The sequence below is a fragment of the Sphaerodactylus townsendi genome, linkage group LG12 (assembly GCF_021028975.2).
Source record: "Sphaerodactylus townsendi isolate TG3544 linkage group LG12, MPM_Stown_v2.3, whole genome shotgun sequence".
Lineage (NCBI taxonomy): Eukaryota > Metazoa > Chordata > Lepidosauria > Squamata > Sphaerodactylidae > Sphaerodactylus > Sphaerodactylus townsendi.
In genome coordinates this window covers 34,764,697-34,778,648 of record NC_059436.1, presented here as the reverse complement: position 1 = coordinate 34,778,648, position 13,952 = coordinate 34,764,697, and positions in this window count along the sequence as shown.

The following is a 13,952-nucleotide window of genomic DNA, read 5'->3' as shown; positions in this document are numbered from 1 at the left end:
TCATTGAGGCCTCAGAGTCTTTCTTGGGTTCAAGATGAAGATAAGGCAGCATAAACCCTCTTGATTGGCTTAGTAAGGTGTCAATTAAAGACTGGTGCCACTTTAGATTCCAAATCTCTTAGTAGTTGTGGAGTAAGACCTTGAATAGAGGAGAAACATAGAAGAGTAAAAAAATTGTCATTTTCACAGAGAAGTAAATATAAGGAGGTTCAACTATTTGCACAGAGCACTGCTAGGAATTTTTACATCAATAATCAGAAGTCAGGCAAAAGAGAGAAGAAACAAAGTATACAGATGACAAGAAATTATTCAAGATGGACGGAAAATTGCAAGATGACTATGAATACAAAACATTTCCAAACTTCTATTATCCCAGAACAATATTAATATTAATTCTTCTGTCAAAATTCCATGTATAAATCTGACTTGTTCAGCTGCTGTGGTTTAGGTCTGTAGTTAAAAAAACAAACTATGAAAACCAGTGAGTTTAACTAAAAAATGTCATAAAATCCTCCTACGTTCATTGACCTGGGATAGCGGAGATTCCTCAGTTTGATATTGTGATGTCCTGTTCTGGTGACTTTTTGTGTAGTTTCAGTTACAATATTTTGTAGATCTTTCCTACAACCTCCTTTCCATGCCTGCTAAAACATTTTTGTAGCCAGTGTGGTTTGAGGGGTTTAAGAATACAAGAACACAAGCCTGCTGGATCAGACCAGAGTCCATCTAGTCCAGCACTCTGCTACTAGCAGTGGCCCACCAGGTGCCTTTGGGAGCTCATGTGCAGGATGTTAAAGCAATGGCCTGCTGCTGCTGCTGCTGCTCCTGAGCAGCCTGCTGCTGCTGCTGCTGCTTCTGGTCTGCTAAGGCATTTGCAACCTCAGATCAAGGAGGATCAAGTTTCCAGCAGACCAGAAGAAAAATGATTTTGTCCCTTTCTTGTGCCTTTAGCTATGAATTCATCTTCAAAAGCTATTCACAGGGTAGAGGTAAAGGTGACTCCCCATATCTATTTAGCAAAAAGTCAGGAAAAGAGCCAATGACACTGTGGGCAGTCTTGTGGGGATTTTCTCTTTGGGCCTTCTCTCTGAAGCCAGCATGCTGTAGGGGGTAAGAGCAGGGAGACTCTAATCTGGAGAACCAGTCCTTCACATGAGCAGTGGACTTTTATCTGATGAACTAGATTTGTTTCCCCACATTCCTCCACATTAAGCCAGCTGAGCCTTGGGCTACTCAAAGTTCTCTCTGAACTCCTTCAGCCTCACCTACCTCACAAAGTGTCTGTTGTGCAGAGAGGAAGGGAAGCTGATTTGAGACTCCATATGGTTGAGAAAAGTAGGACATAAATCCAAAATTCTCATCCTCCTATTCCTCATCCAGTTATAAGTGACGATCATATCTCTTTTCTTCCACAGATATGTGCTCTTGGTGACATGCAGGTAGGTAAAATCCAGGACACTGGAAGTGTTATAATTATCCAGCTAAACCTAAAGTCCATAATCTACATTTTAAAAAGCTGATCATAACAAATGGTAACCATCTCAGGGAAAACAACATCATCGAGATGAAATGCTCTGTTGCGGGGCAGCAAAAGGCTTCAGAACTTCCTGTGACTTTGGGACATGTTCGGAATGTTAACTAGAAATGTTATGTGTACTCCAAGGATCTGAACACTATAAATATTGGTAGAAATATTGTGTTTTAAAATGTTTATGTGGAGATTTATTTGGTCAGTGAAGTTGGGTTAAGGGTTGCAGCTGTTCCCAAGAAACAATAACTCCACATCTGCCCAGGTGCTTTTCTGTACCTAAATAAAATAGGTTTATTTAGGCAACACAGATAGTATTCCATTGCAGCTGAGAAGTACCAACCCAAAATAGAAGCCCAAACGACAACTGGTGCTGAAGGAATAGAAACATTTAGCCCCTACCCTCAAAGAATGACATTTTCTAGCCAAATTTGATCTGCAATAACACACAATTGTTACTGCAGCAGTCCCCAATTACATGCAGTGGATACTCCTACTACTCCTATGAATTGCCCCCCAGCTTCAAAATCACTCTCTACTTAATATTACATTTGTAGTGCTATATGAAATTGACAAAGCTGATCCAATCAGCCATGGTACTTTGTAGAAAACAAAGAACTATGGCTTCATGGTTCTCAGCTCTAATGGGTCCGCGACCCCTTTGGGATCGAGCAAACCCTTTCTGGGGTCCCTAAGACTCTCTGCATCAGTGTTCTCCATCTGTAAAATGGATAAATGTTAGGGTTGGGGGTCACCACAACCTGAGGAACTGTATTAAAGGGTCGCGGCATTAGGAAAGTTGAGAACCACTGGACTACGGGCAGAAGAAAACACTTGAAGGGGATGGATAAGGTGTTTAGTTGAGCAGAGAAATAGAGACAATTTTTCTATGATTACATGCTCAGGGAAAGCTGGCTTGCAAGCAGCTCAAAAACCCCATCATGGTAAAAGTGTATGGGAAAACAACAGAGGAAAAATGAAGGGTAAACATTCCCACAACCAAATGGAGGGGGAAGAGTCCAGAATGACTCTTCAGGGATAGGGCGGTATACTAAATTTAAATAATAATAATAATAATAATAATAATAATAATAATAATAATAATAATAATAATAATAATAATAATAATAATAATAATAATGAATCTGTGTTAAATTATCTTCCATGTGTACCAGTAAGACAGGGATATTTGAAACATTTTCTGTGCACGTCTCAATTAAACCTCTGCTGAATCCTGTTTGTCTTTCACAGGGAAATCAAAGCACACCCTACATATCATGGCTGTCTAAGGAACCCTTAACTGCATCTCTTCTGCTCATCTTCCAGTTGGGTTTCCTACACTGATGGTCTGATCTTTGCTGAAATGAGATACAAATTGTGCTCTGCATTATAAGCTGTTAAAAACTATTAAAGTTCTGTCTTGAACATCTTCAGACCCTGACCAACAACACCTCAGTCTTGTTTGGATCATGTTTCAACTTATTAGCCTTCACATAGGAAGAGGAAGGATGGTGGCTGGCACTAGAGGTTTCCCTGGTGCTTGACCCCTGCTGCATCCTGCCTTTGCCTTGGCTGAGATGCCACCTGCCACCAGGGTGCTCCTGGTGCTCACCTGCATGCCTGCCTTCCTGCTCAGCAGGTTGGATGGGTAGGCAGGCAGGGAATGGTGCCTAGGGCCCTGGGTGGAAGGCCTCCTCCCCTCTGAAAGTACAGTGTGGGCAGACCTGTGCTGAGCTTTTTATCATCATCATCATCATTATTTGTTTATTTGTTTATTTATTGGGCTTATAGACTGCCCTTCCTCAATGGGCTCAGTTTGGGCTGGTGCTTGCAAAGGGGCAGCCACCCACTCACCCAAGAGCACTCCACTGCTTCTAGCATTGAGCAAGTTGTTGCCAGGTAGTGACAGCTGTCCCAACTCCTCACTGGGAAGACGGGGTGGGCTGAATGCTCCCCTCATGTGACCTGTGCTAGTGGGGCCCGGGGAGCTTTCCCCTTCTTGCTGCCTAGTTTTGCATCTACCTCCTAAGCTCCTAAATACTACATCATCTTTCTCTATGAATCCCGAATGTTCTCATTAAGAAATTATAAACTCACTATATGCGAACCTAGTTTTTAGATTTTATTCACACAGAGAACCTCATCTGCACAATCATCAGTTGAAGAACCCTTGAATGATTCAGATAATGTTTTCATCTTGAAGGGTGCACATTGCATTCTAGCATGGCACCAGCCAGGTTTCCAGGTATTCGTATTTCCCGACATACTTTTAAAACAGCAACAGCCTATAATCTGCACTATGGTTCCCTATAGCTAGGCATGGGAAAGGAAGATCAGTTACGTCAACCAAGCAGTCGTTTTGGGGTGCTCCACTGCCATTACTAATTGATTGATTGATCATTATCATTGCTAATCTTCTCATCTCTTTCCATCACCTACCTGATGACCCATTTTGACATGGTTGGATGTTCTGGAACTGGGGTCCCACATGGCATCTGCCAACTCCTTTCCTGTCTTCTCATAAGCATGTTTAAAAGTGGATGGGCTGTTGCCCTGCAGGGCTTCTGACTGGCCACTGGAGATCTGATAATCTCTGCAGATTAAAATAATGTTTTAGTAGTAGCTGTGTTGATTTTATCCCCCTCTCATTCCTTTTTCTTAGCATATAATAAAAATACCCATCATATTCCCTGCATTTGGGCTTCCTTGTGTGTATGTGTGTATGAGTGTGATCTTGCAGAACCAGCTCATCCGTTCTGTTTCTTGCATGAGCTGAGATCCATTCACGTAAGAGAAAGAAAGGGGTGATTTTGCCCTGTTCCTCTTAGCCACTGAAGTTTCCCACGACCTGCAGCTATTGCTTTTCACTCGCAAGTCCTTCTGCCCAGCATTAAACTTTTCCAGGGTCAGAAAAGACTCCAGGGTTGCCAAGAAGATGAAACCGATCCATGCAACCTTGCAATGCGAGATCCAATGCTATACTTTTATACAACAACAACTTCTATTACAGTCCAAAGTCTCATTCACAAAAGAGTTAAATAAAAATAACATTGATTAACAAAGACTAAAAATTGTCTCCATACAGTTATAAAAGGTGGAAATTGAGCCATTTAAAACATTACATTAATAAACTTTACTGACCCTCAAACTCCTGTAAACATGGAAGATATCATTTAAAGTTGTTTCTTTAACTTCCAGCAATCATTTTAAACCATTTGGGGGGGCCGACCATACTTTCTTCCTATATTAACTTATCTTTGGGCAAAAATATTGATCCCATCTGTAACTGATCTATTAGTTCTTCATGGACTTTCAAGGTTTGGTCTGGGACAGTAGCGCTCAAAATATCATACTTATATTGGGTTATTTGGTCTGTGCTGAGGCTCACTTAGATTTTTGAGACCATTTAATAGGAACCCTCAGCACAAAAGGTAATTTGTTTAATGAAGTTCTTGTATGGAGTGATGTGCCATGAGGAGCAATATTTAATATGAGCAGCAGTGGCGTAGGAGGTTAAGAGCTTGTATAATTTGGAGGAACTGGGTTTGATTCCCCGCTCTGCCACCTGAACTGTGGAGGCTTATCTGGGGAATTCAGATTAGCCTGTACACTCCCACACATGCCAGCTGGGTGACCTTGGGCTAGTCACAGCTTCTCAGAGCTCTCTCAGCCCCACCTACCTCACAGGGTGTTTGTTGTGAGGGGGGAAGGGCAAGGAGATTGTAAGCCCCTTTGAGTCTCCTGCAGGAGAGAATCCAAACTCTTCTTCTTCAAGATGATCACTCTCAATTCTAGGTTTAACCAGAATGATTGGCAGAACCATTGGCAGTATTTACTTGAATAAAATCCAGTGGTGGGATTCAGCAGGTTCGCACCACTTCAGCAGAACTGGTTGTTAAAATGGTGCTTGTAAACAACCAATTGTTAAATTATTTGAATCCCACCACCAAACCGATTGTTAAATTATTTGAATCCCACCACTGATAAAATCCATTATTGGTTACTGTTTAGCAAGGGGCGGAGAGTTTTCTTCCAACTCCCTGGGGCGTTTTTTACAGCACATAGTTAAAAGTTACAACCCAAGGACACCTCAGTACTGCCAGATAGGTCACTTATAAACTTGGGAACATAAACGATGACATAAAGAATGAAATTAATAAAGCAGGCTGCTGCCTCATCTTTCAACTAAAACAACTCCTGTAGTTTTGGTGTAAAACAAAGAACGTTCACTATACTTTTATATTTATTAAATATATTGCTATAGAGTTTTTTTCCATGAAAGAAGGGTTTTGGGTTTTTTTAGGTGGGCAGGGAGACTTGGAGTTTGTACAGAATGTCCTGTGCTTGTGCACCACTCTTCCCACCTCTGGAAGGAATGGATGTTGATCATTGTCTAACTACCTAATGACACTGAGGTCCATTGTGAACCATCACCCACACCGCTGGGGGCCGATCAGATGACAACTGCAGAATGGGCTGCTCTGTCTGGACTGTTCTAGATATCTCAGGAGAGGCCCACATTACTTCTGAAAAGAACCCAATGAGTTCTCTCTCACATTCGCACTCACAGCATAAACTATTCCTGTAGGGAAAGCAATAGTTATAATTGCATGACTTTTGGGAACTGTAAGGAGAGCCATTTAAAATAAAACGTTGGAAGAACTGAGAGTAAAACACTGAAGACTGGGATCTTCTATTGTAACAGGATTTAGTGCTCAGACTCCCTTTCTGGAGACTCCCTTTCTGGAGTCTCCCTCACTCCAACTCTCCCCAGAGAAAAAAAGAACCTCTGACAAAAATGGAAGGAAACTCTGGCCCCTTCCGCACGGGCGGAATACAGCGGCCTGGGGACAGCAAAAACGCCATCCCCAGGGAGCCGTTCGCACAGGGGGCACAGTTGCTTTGCAGCCAGCTGCCCTTCTGCCAGCGGTGGCACGAAGCCGCCGTTTTCCAACCTCGCTTGCCCAGCGAGGTTTTTGGGAAACGGCGGCTTGGAGCCCTACTACAGCATAGCGGCAGCGGCTCCACGGCGCCCTTCCTCCCCTGTCGGGCAACCTACCTGTCCCTGCGGCCCTCCAGTGGTCGCCGGGCCTGGGGACACGCCCCCTCTGCCCTGCGACTCCGGGCTGGCCGGCGCAGGAGCAGGGGCGCCATGTCCCCAGCCTCGCAACATGCCAGAGGGCCACAGGACAGGTAGGTCGCCCTGACGACGGGCGCCCAGCTCTGCGTAGTCCCGAGTGATTCTGGGACCGCGTTATCCTACATGCGACCCTGACCCCTTCCGCCGCCGTGCGGAAACGGCCTCTGTAAGAGAGAGTTTTGGCTTATATGCAGACAGACACCACCCTTTGTAGGCACACAGAAAAGTTAGACTGGAACTTATGGTAACGTGAAACAGAATTTGTAAAGTTTATTTGAACAGTAATGAAGGCTTCTCAGTTGTTTTGAGAGGTTTAAACGCTTGTTGGTTACAGAGAAAGTAAAAGAGCTTCTACTTGAGAGGTTACTCAGTCAGTTACACTAAAGTTTTCCGTTTGGTCACACGCAAGTGGCCACTATACTCATTCTATTAAAGAGGTTCTGGTTCTTAAGCTTTCTCATAAACGCAGGTTCTAATTTACTTCAGCTTTCTCTCACAGAGGTTCCAGCTTTTAGTTGTTACACACACAGACACTAGATATTCTCTCTGATCCACACACCCTTCTAGTTCGTACAACCACCCAAGTGTAAGACTGGAAGGACTCTGGCCCACACTAGCCACCTTCCCTTTCAGTCCCCTGTTAAGGCTTAATTGCCCCTTATGGACTCAACTTCTCCTGACTGGGTTTTGAACTGGGGTTGGACACCCACTAGGTCTGGGCAGCAAGGCTGCCAAGCACCTGACTGGCGAAGTCACCTTCCACCAAGCCCAGGGCTTTCCCTCACACTCTATCAAGCCTCCTCAGCCTGAATAGCACAAACTGACTTCTTGTCAGAACACACAAGCAGCGACAGATCTCTCTTCCTGATCTGCTCTCTCTGCTTTGGATTAGTCCAAGAATGAACCAAGAGAAAAAAGACCCCTCAGCACTCCAGCTGCCTCCTTTTCTTCTCCCTGGCAATTTCCTCCAGCCAATCAGGACTGGGCAGGACTTAACTATTTCAGGGCAGTCTCTCACTGGAAACCACTTCAAAAATATGGGCATTTGTCACACAGGAAGTCCTTCAATTGTTCATGGCAGGAATGAAAAGTGGTCTTTTGATTGGTTTGTCGGCCCTGGCATGCCAAATTCTTGCTCAAGTCAACATTCTGAAGTGCAATATTTTAATACACAATCATACACAAAAGACCTCCAAATTAGTCATTCACATGTCATGGGAAGGAGCTTGTAGATAATAGGAAGGAGAACTGTGTACAACATGGCGCTTCTGAAGTGAATGTGAAAAGAGGAAAATCTTTCATACTGCATTAGTGTGAAAGTTCAACAGCCCACTACCTCCGGGAGTGGCCAACGCCTTTTTAAGGCTAGAAGCCGGATTAATAAGGATAGAAGACAGAATCTTCCTGCAAACAGCCTATCTATGGTTGAAGGCACATAGTAATCGAAAAGGATTATGGCCACTTATTGTCGGAGACTCTTTTCAACCCAGATGGATTCGGGAAGTCAATGAGAAGGATGGGTTTATCACTTCCTGATTTAAAATCTCAACCCATATTTACAGCAAAAAGCACTCTCAAGCAAAGGGTACAAGATATTGCTAGACAACAAGATCTGAACAAGTATCTGGATTTTACACTAGAGGCATCTCGTAGATACATACAGTCACCAGCCCCATATGTATCTAACATTGAAATACATACACTCAGAAGGGCGTTTACCCTGGTGAGATGTGCATCACTCCCGTCTGCGATCCTAGAAGGGAGATATAAGAAGATACCGAAAGAAAGGAGGATCTGTTCCTGTAATTTAGAAAAAATGGACACTACAGGCCACATCCTCCTCCACTGCCCTCACTTTAGAGAAATAAGAGCCAAAATACTAGACCCAATATTAAATAACTTCAGGGACTATCCAGAAAATGTATGTATAAGGAAGCTCCTGGAAGACAAAAATCCAAACTGGTCTAGATTGGTTGCCAAATTTTGTACATTTGTTATAAAGAAACGCAGACCAGTGAGTAGGCAACTGATATTGTATTAGAGATACAGATCTATCTATCTATCTATCTATCTATCTATCTCTATATCTATATCTATCTATATCTATCTATCTATCTATATCTATATCTATATCTATCTATCTATCTATCTATCTCTATCTATCTCTATCTCTATCTCTATCTCTATCTCTATCTCTATCTCTATCTCTATCTCTATCTCTATCTCTATCTCTATCTCTATCTCTATCTCTATCTCTCTCTCTCTCTCTCTCTCTCTCTCTCTCTCTCTCTATCTATCTATCTATCTATCTATCTATCTATCGATATCGATATCGATATCAATATAGATATAGATATAGATATAGATATAGATATAGATATATATAGATATATATAACATATAGATATATATAGATCTATATAGATATAGATATAGATATGTATAGATATATATAGATATATATAGATATATATAGATATATCGATATATATATAGATATATAGATATATATAGATATATCGAGATATATATATATATATATATATATATATATATATATATATAGATAGATAGATAGATAGATAGATAGATAGATATAGATATAGATATAGATATAGATATAGATATAGATATAGATAGATAGATAGATAGATAGATAGATAGATAGATAGATAGATAGATAGATATAGATATAGATATAGATATAGATATAGATATGGCTCATAATCATTATTAATTATTAATAATATTATTACTATTTTAATCTAGGATTGAGTAAATGGGAGTGCAAACAGGCTGAAAGACAATAAGTAGGCAAGCCTATATGAATAATTTTAACTTAAGTGACTCATTTTAATGCTAAGTTATGGAATGAATTCATTTTAACGCTAAGTTATAGATTGAATATATTTTAATGCTAAGCTATGGATTGGACTTATTTTTAACGTTAAGATGGATTGGATTTATTTTTAATGCCGTTATAGATTGGATTCATTTTAACGCTAAGTTATGGACTGAATGTATTTTAACGCTAAGTTACTGTATGTATGGGACAAGTGAAACAAATTAGGCCTCAGTGTTGATTTTAGGGTATTTATATATTACAATTACACGGGGAATTAAGGTTGAGAGTCTGTATAGAATTTGTTGACCCTCGACTGCAATTTGCTGTATAGAATTTGTCGGTCCCGGACTGTAATTTGCTGGTCTTTGACTGTAATAAAGTGAAATTGAACAGCCCACTACTGCTTGGGGTATTGCATTTGGGCAGAGGGACCAGGAAGGGATGAAGACTTTGATCATACAGAATACCGTATACATTCCATCCTGCTAAGACCCATCATGAACCATGATGGGCATATCTGGTCACAGGTTACCTCCCTGCAAAACACAGTGTGATGGACAGAGTGTATCTTTCAGAATTTGCTGGAAATATTATTTTAAAAAGAAAGTCTGCTATCGCAAATATCTCTCTCTCTCTCTCTCTCTCTCTCTCTCTTTGCATAATGACTTCCTGGAGGAGGATTTGCTTGGATGAACTTAGGGGACTCAAATGGAGGCATATAAAATGAGGCATCATTGAAGAGCTAAGTTCTGTTTGGCCTTTGCAACCGTTTCCTAACTGGTGTGAAAGGTATTTTTGCAAGGATGGGAGGTGCACTGATGATTGGGTTGGTCTTTGCCTGCTTGCTTCATGCTGGATGTAATGGACGCATTGATATCCAAAAGGTAACACCAATCTATCGTCAAGTAGTACTTTTAGCTCAGAAGGCTGCCGTGAATGTCTGTGATGGAAGTGTCATTTTCTCTGGCTCCTTCCCTTATGGATTGCAAAGGGACAGCCATGTTGGTCTATGGAAAGCACACATTTAAAGCACAAAAAACCTTTAACTTTCTAAACCTGCTTTATTATGTTGGTGATTGTTCTGCTCTGATGGTTTGGTTTTTCACTGTGTGTGATCTTCCTTGAGTCTCAATGGGAAAGCGAGAATATAAATTAAATTTAAAAAATAAGGTGCTTCCCTTAGCTGGTAGAAACAGATAAATAGATGCTGTACTCAAAGAAGAAAAGGAGGAGGGAGAGGATGAGTTGTTATAATGTGAGCCCAGAATCTTAGCAGTCAAAAAGATACGTACAAGAAGGGGACCAGCAAGGACTCTTGTTATCATGACTTCCCTCAGTCCCCTTTCTTCTCCTTTTGCTTATTTTTTTTCATTCCTGCCACCCACCCTGTCTTCCTTCTTGCCTCATCTTGACGGCCTGCTCACTTTCAAATTCACCTTCAGTGTTTAAGCAAAGCTGCAGTGGCCATTTTAGATTACCAGTTTTGCCTAGGCAATCCAAAGTGGCTACTGAGATCACACGAGGCAATTCTATGAGATCTTGGCATTTTAAATCTGTTTTATCCTCCCCTTTTTTATTTTACAATTTAAGAGTATTTTTCAAACCTGGTGGTTCTTCTGAATTTGTCGAAAAATCCTCCTTCTCTGTGCATGGCCTTAATCTGTGGATTTAATAATCTACATGTAGGGCCATGTTCAAATTTAGATGTATGGCATTATAAAACCAGAGACAATTATTTTCTGTAGTAACCTAGCCAGCCACCCCAACCACTCAGTTTTTGCAGAACTATGGTAAACAGGAATTTGAAATGTCTGAACTGTGTCTATTTTCTTGTGTAAAGCTAATATGGCTTTTTAATGTAAATGGCAGGAAAGGACTGGTGGCATCATAAAAACAGGGTGAACACATCCTGGATGTTCTTGGGTTCAGTGGTATTTTTGGTTAACTTGATAAGGCAACAAAATTCTCAGTGGGGTTTTTTTGGAGGGACTAACCCTAGATCTGTATCTTGATTAGGTAGTCCACTGCTGCTGGTAAATACAGGGGTGTGCAGGGAAGTTGAAAATGGCCCAGGAGCAAGCCAATCTGTGATAGAAGTCAACCCTGCAACAGCCACTCAGGTCAGACCTGATCAGCCACACCAATGATGGGCTACTTCTCCCACCTGGGGATGGTGTTGGAGGAAGTAGCTGCTGAGCTGACAGATCATGCTTGCTGCTGAAGGATCTGAACCAAGCAGCCCCTTGCGGTGCTAAGAGAATAACTGGGTTCAGCCGCACTTGTTCCTGGATTCCAGTGGCCCTAGAGAACAGGGACCAACATGAACTTTCCCCGGATATAAAATGACCAGTCTGACTCTGGGTGAGAAGTTGCTTTGAGGTTGGATGTGGGTGCTGTCAATGGGCGTTTATGCACTTGAGGTCTGCTTAGCATTGTAGCTATAATAATCTCTGCTTCTCTGTTTGCCAAGACTGAAAGACCATCCCAAGATCGTGTGAAGCCAAGGCACATTCTGTGTTAAGCAAAGGTAACACTAGTCAGTCATGTGGTGTAAATAAAAGAGGACCAAATTGTACAGTTTGTAAGCAGGCTACCTCTCCTTCATTGCATTCTTTACACAGTTAGCTCCTTCCTTGTTCTTCCTCATGCTGAAATCAGACTGCAAAGGCAATTGTTTCTCATGTCCATGGACTTTATAACAGAAAAAATACATGGATAAAAACACCCTATTGTAAGCCTGTGCAGCCTTTCTTTGTATTCTCCAGTAGGCTGGGTTACCTGAACTGGTAAGGGCTAGTCATTTCACTGCCAGCATTATATTGGAAAATTGCCTCCCTGAGTAGCATATGTACTGCAAAGTTCCCTCTTTGTAGTTTACAGGGATATGGTACCATACCGGTGAAGCTGTGAAATTTGTGTATGGAAATCTGCAGAATGAGCTTGATTCTGTTAATATAAAAGCAGAGATTACAGATAATGGAGGCATATTACTCAAAATCCGCCGTGTTCAGTAAGTTCCCTTGATTTTCTCTGACTATTAGCTTGTTTTCAATGTGAAATCCATTTGTGAATCCTGGAGTGGGGGATGCAGTCACCAACCATCTTATTGTTTGCAAAAGCCAAAAATTAAAGGTTGAAAATAGAAGTTAAATCAGTTTGTTGCAGTTTTCTGCTCTGCATTCAGATAGTGAATATTCTTTCTTGGTTTGCAGATAGTCACCAAATATTGGGTGTTCAGTAGAGCTATCCAGCATTTTATGAGAGCCTGTCACGGAAAGCAGGGGCCATGTGTGGATTTGCCAAGTATGGGGTTTCCCCTCCAAGGAGCCCTCCATCTTCCACATAGATTCTTGAAGCAGAACTACCACTCAGTCGCCACCACTCTTGTCTAGGGGAATCCCAGCTAGGATGGGCCTAGATCACCCTGTCCCCTCATCCTTCTGAGGCGGCAGCACCCTTCTACCAGCCAGGCATTGCCAGACATAAGGCCAAGCTCAAAGCATAAAGACTCAAGTAAAATAACAACATTAGTTTATTAAATAAAATGAGGCAATAATGAAAGAAATGGAGAAAAGCAATGGTAAACGGGAGAGTTCAACACTGGGTATGTTCCCTATGAGCAGAGCAAACTGACAGTCAAAGGTGCTGGCAAGAAAATAATATTTCCCTAATGCAGTTACCTCAGTGGTTCCTAAATTCATCTCAGGACCTGACTCTCCCAAGGCAGACTCACCCTCCTTGGTAGCATCCCTTGGACAGTAACCCCCTCTGCCAGTTAGGACTTGGGAAAAGAATGATTTCCCCAGCCTTTGGCGAAGCTGTGTATGCATGCTTTATTTAGACAGTTTTCTAGTCTACTCCATGAGAAACCTGTTTGAGGTGGCTTACAATGAAAGCAATGAGTAAATATAAAAACAACATAATTAAAACATGCTGTCGGACATTAATATTATAAAACTATCCATAAAAACAAAGCTGATTATTTAAAAAACTGGAAGAGTAAAACTCACAGTTAAAAGCCTGGGTAAGATAGATAGATGGATAGATGGATAGATGGATAGATGGATAGATGGATAGATAGATAGATAGATAGATAGATAGATAGATAGATAGATAGATAGATAGAATGAATGAATGAATGAATGAATGAATGAATGAATGAATGAATGAATGAATGAATGAATGAATGTCAGGCAAACCTCAAGAGGGAGGGCATGCCAAAGGTGATGTGCTCCTAGGATTGCCACCTTACCAACATTGTAATTGATCTCCAAACAACCTTGATCAGTTTCCCTGGAGAAAATAGCTGCCTTGGAATACAGCTTCATATCCTGATGAGGCCCCTCTCTTCCTTAAACCCCACCCTTTGAGACTCTGCCCCCAAATACCCAGGTAGTTCCAAACTAATGGTTAGCAACCCAATTTGCCACCCCCAGCAA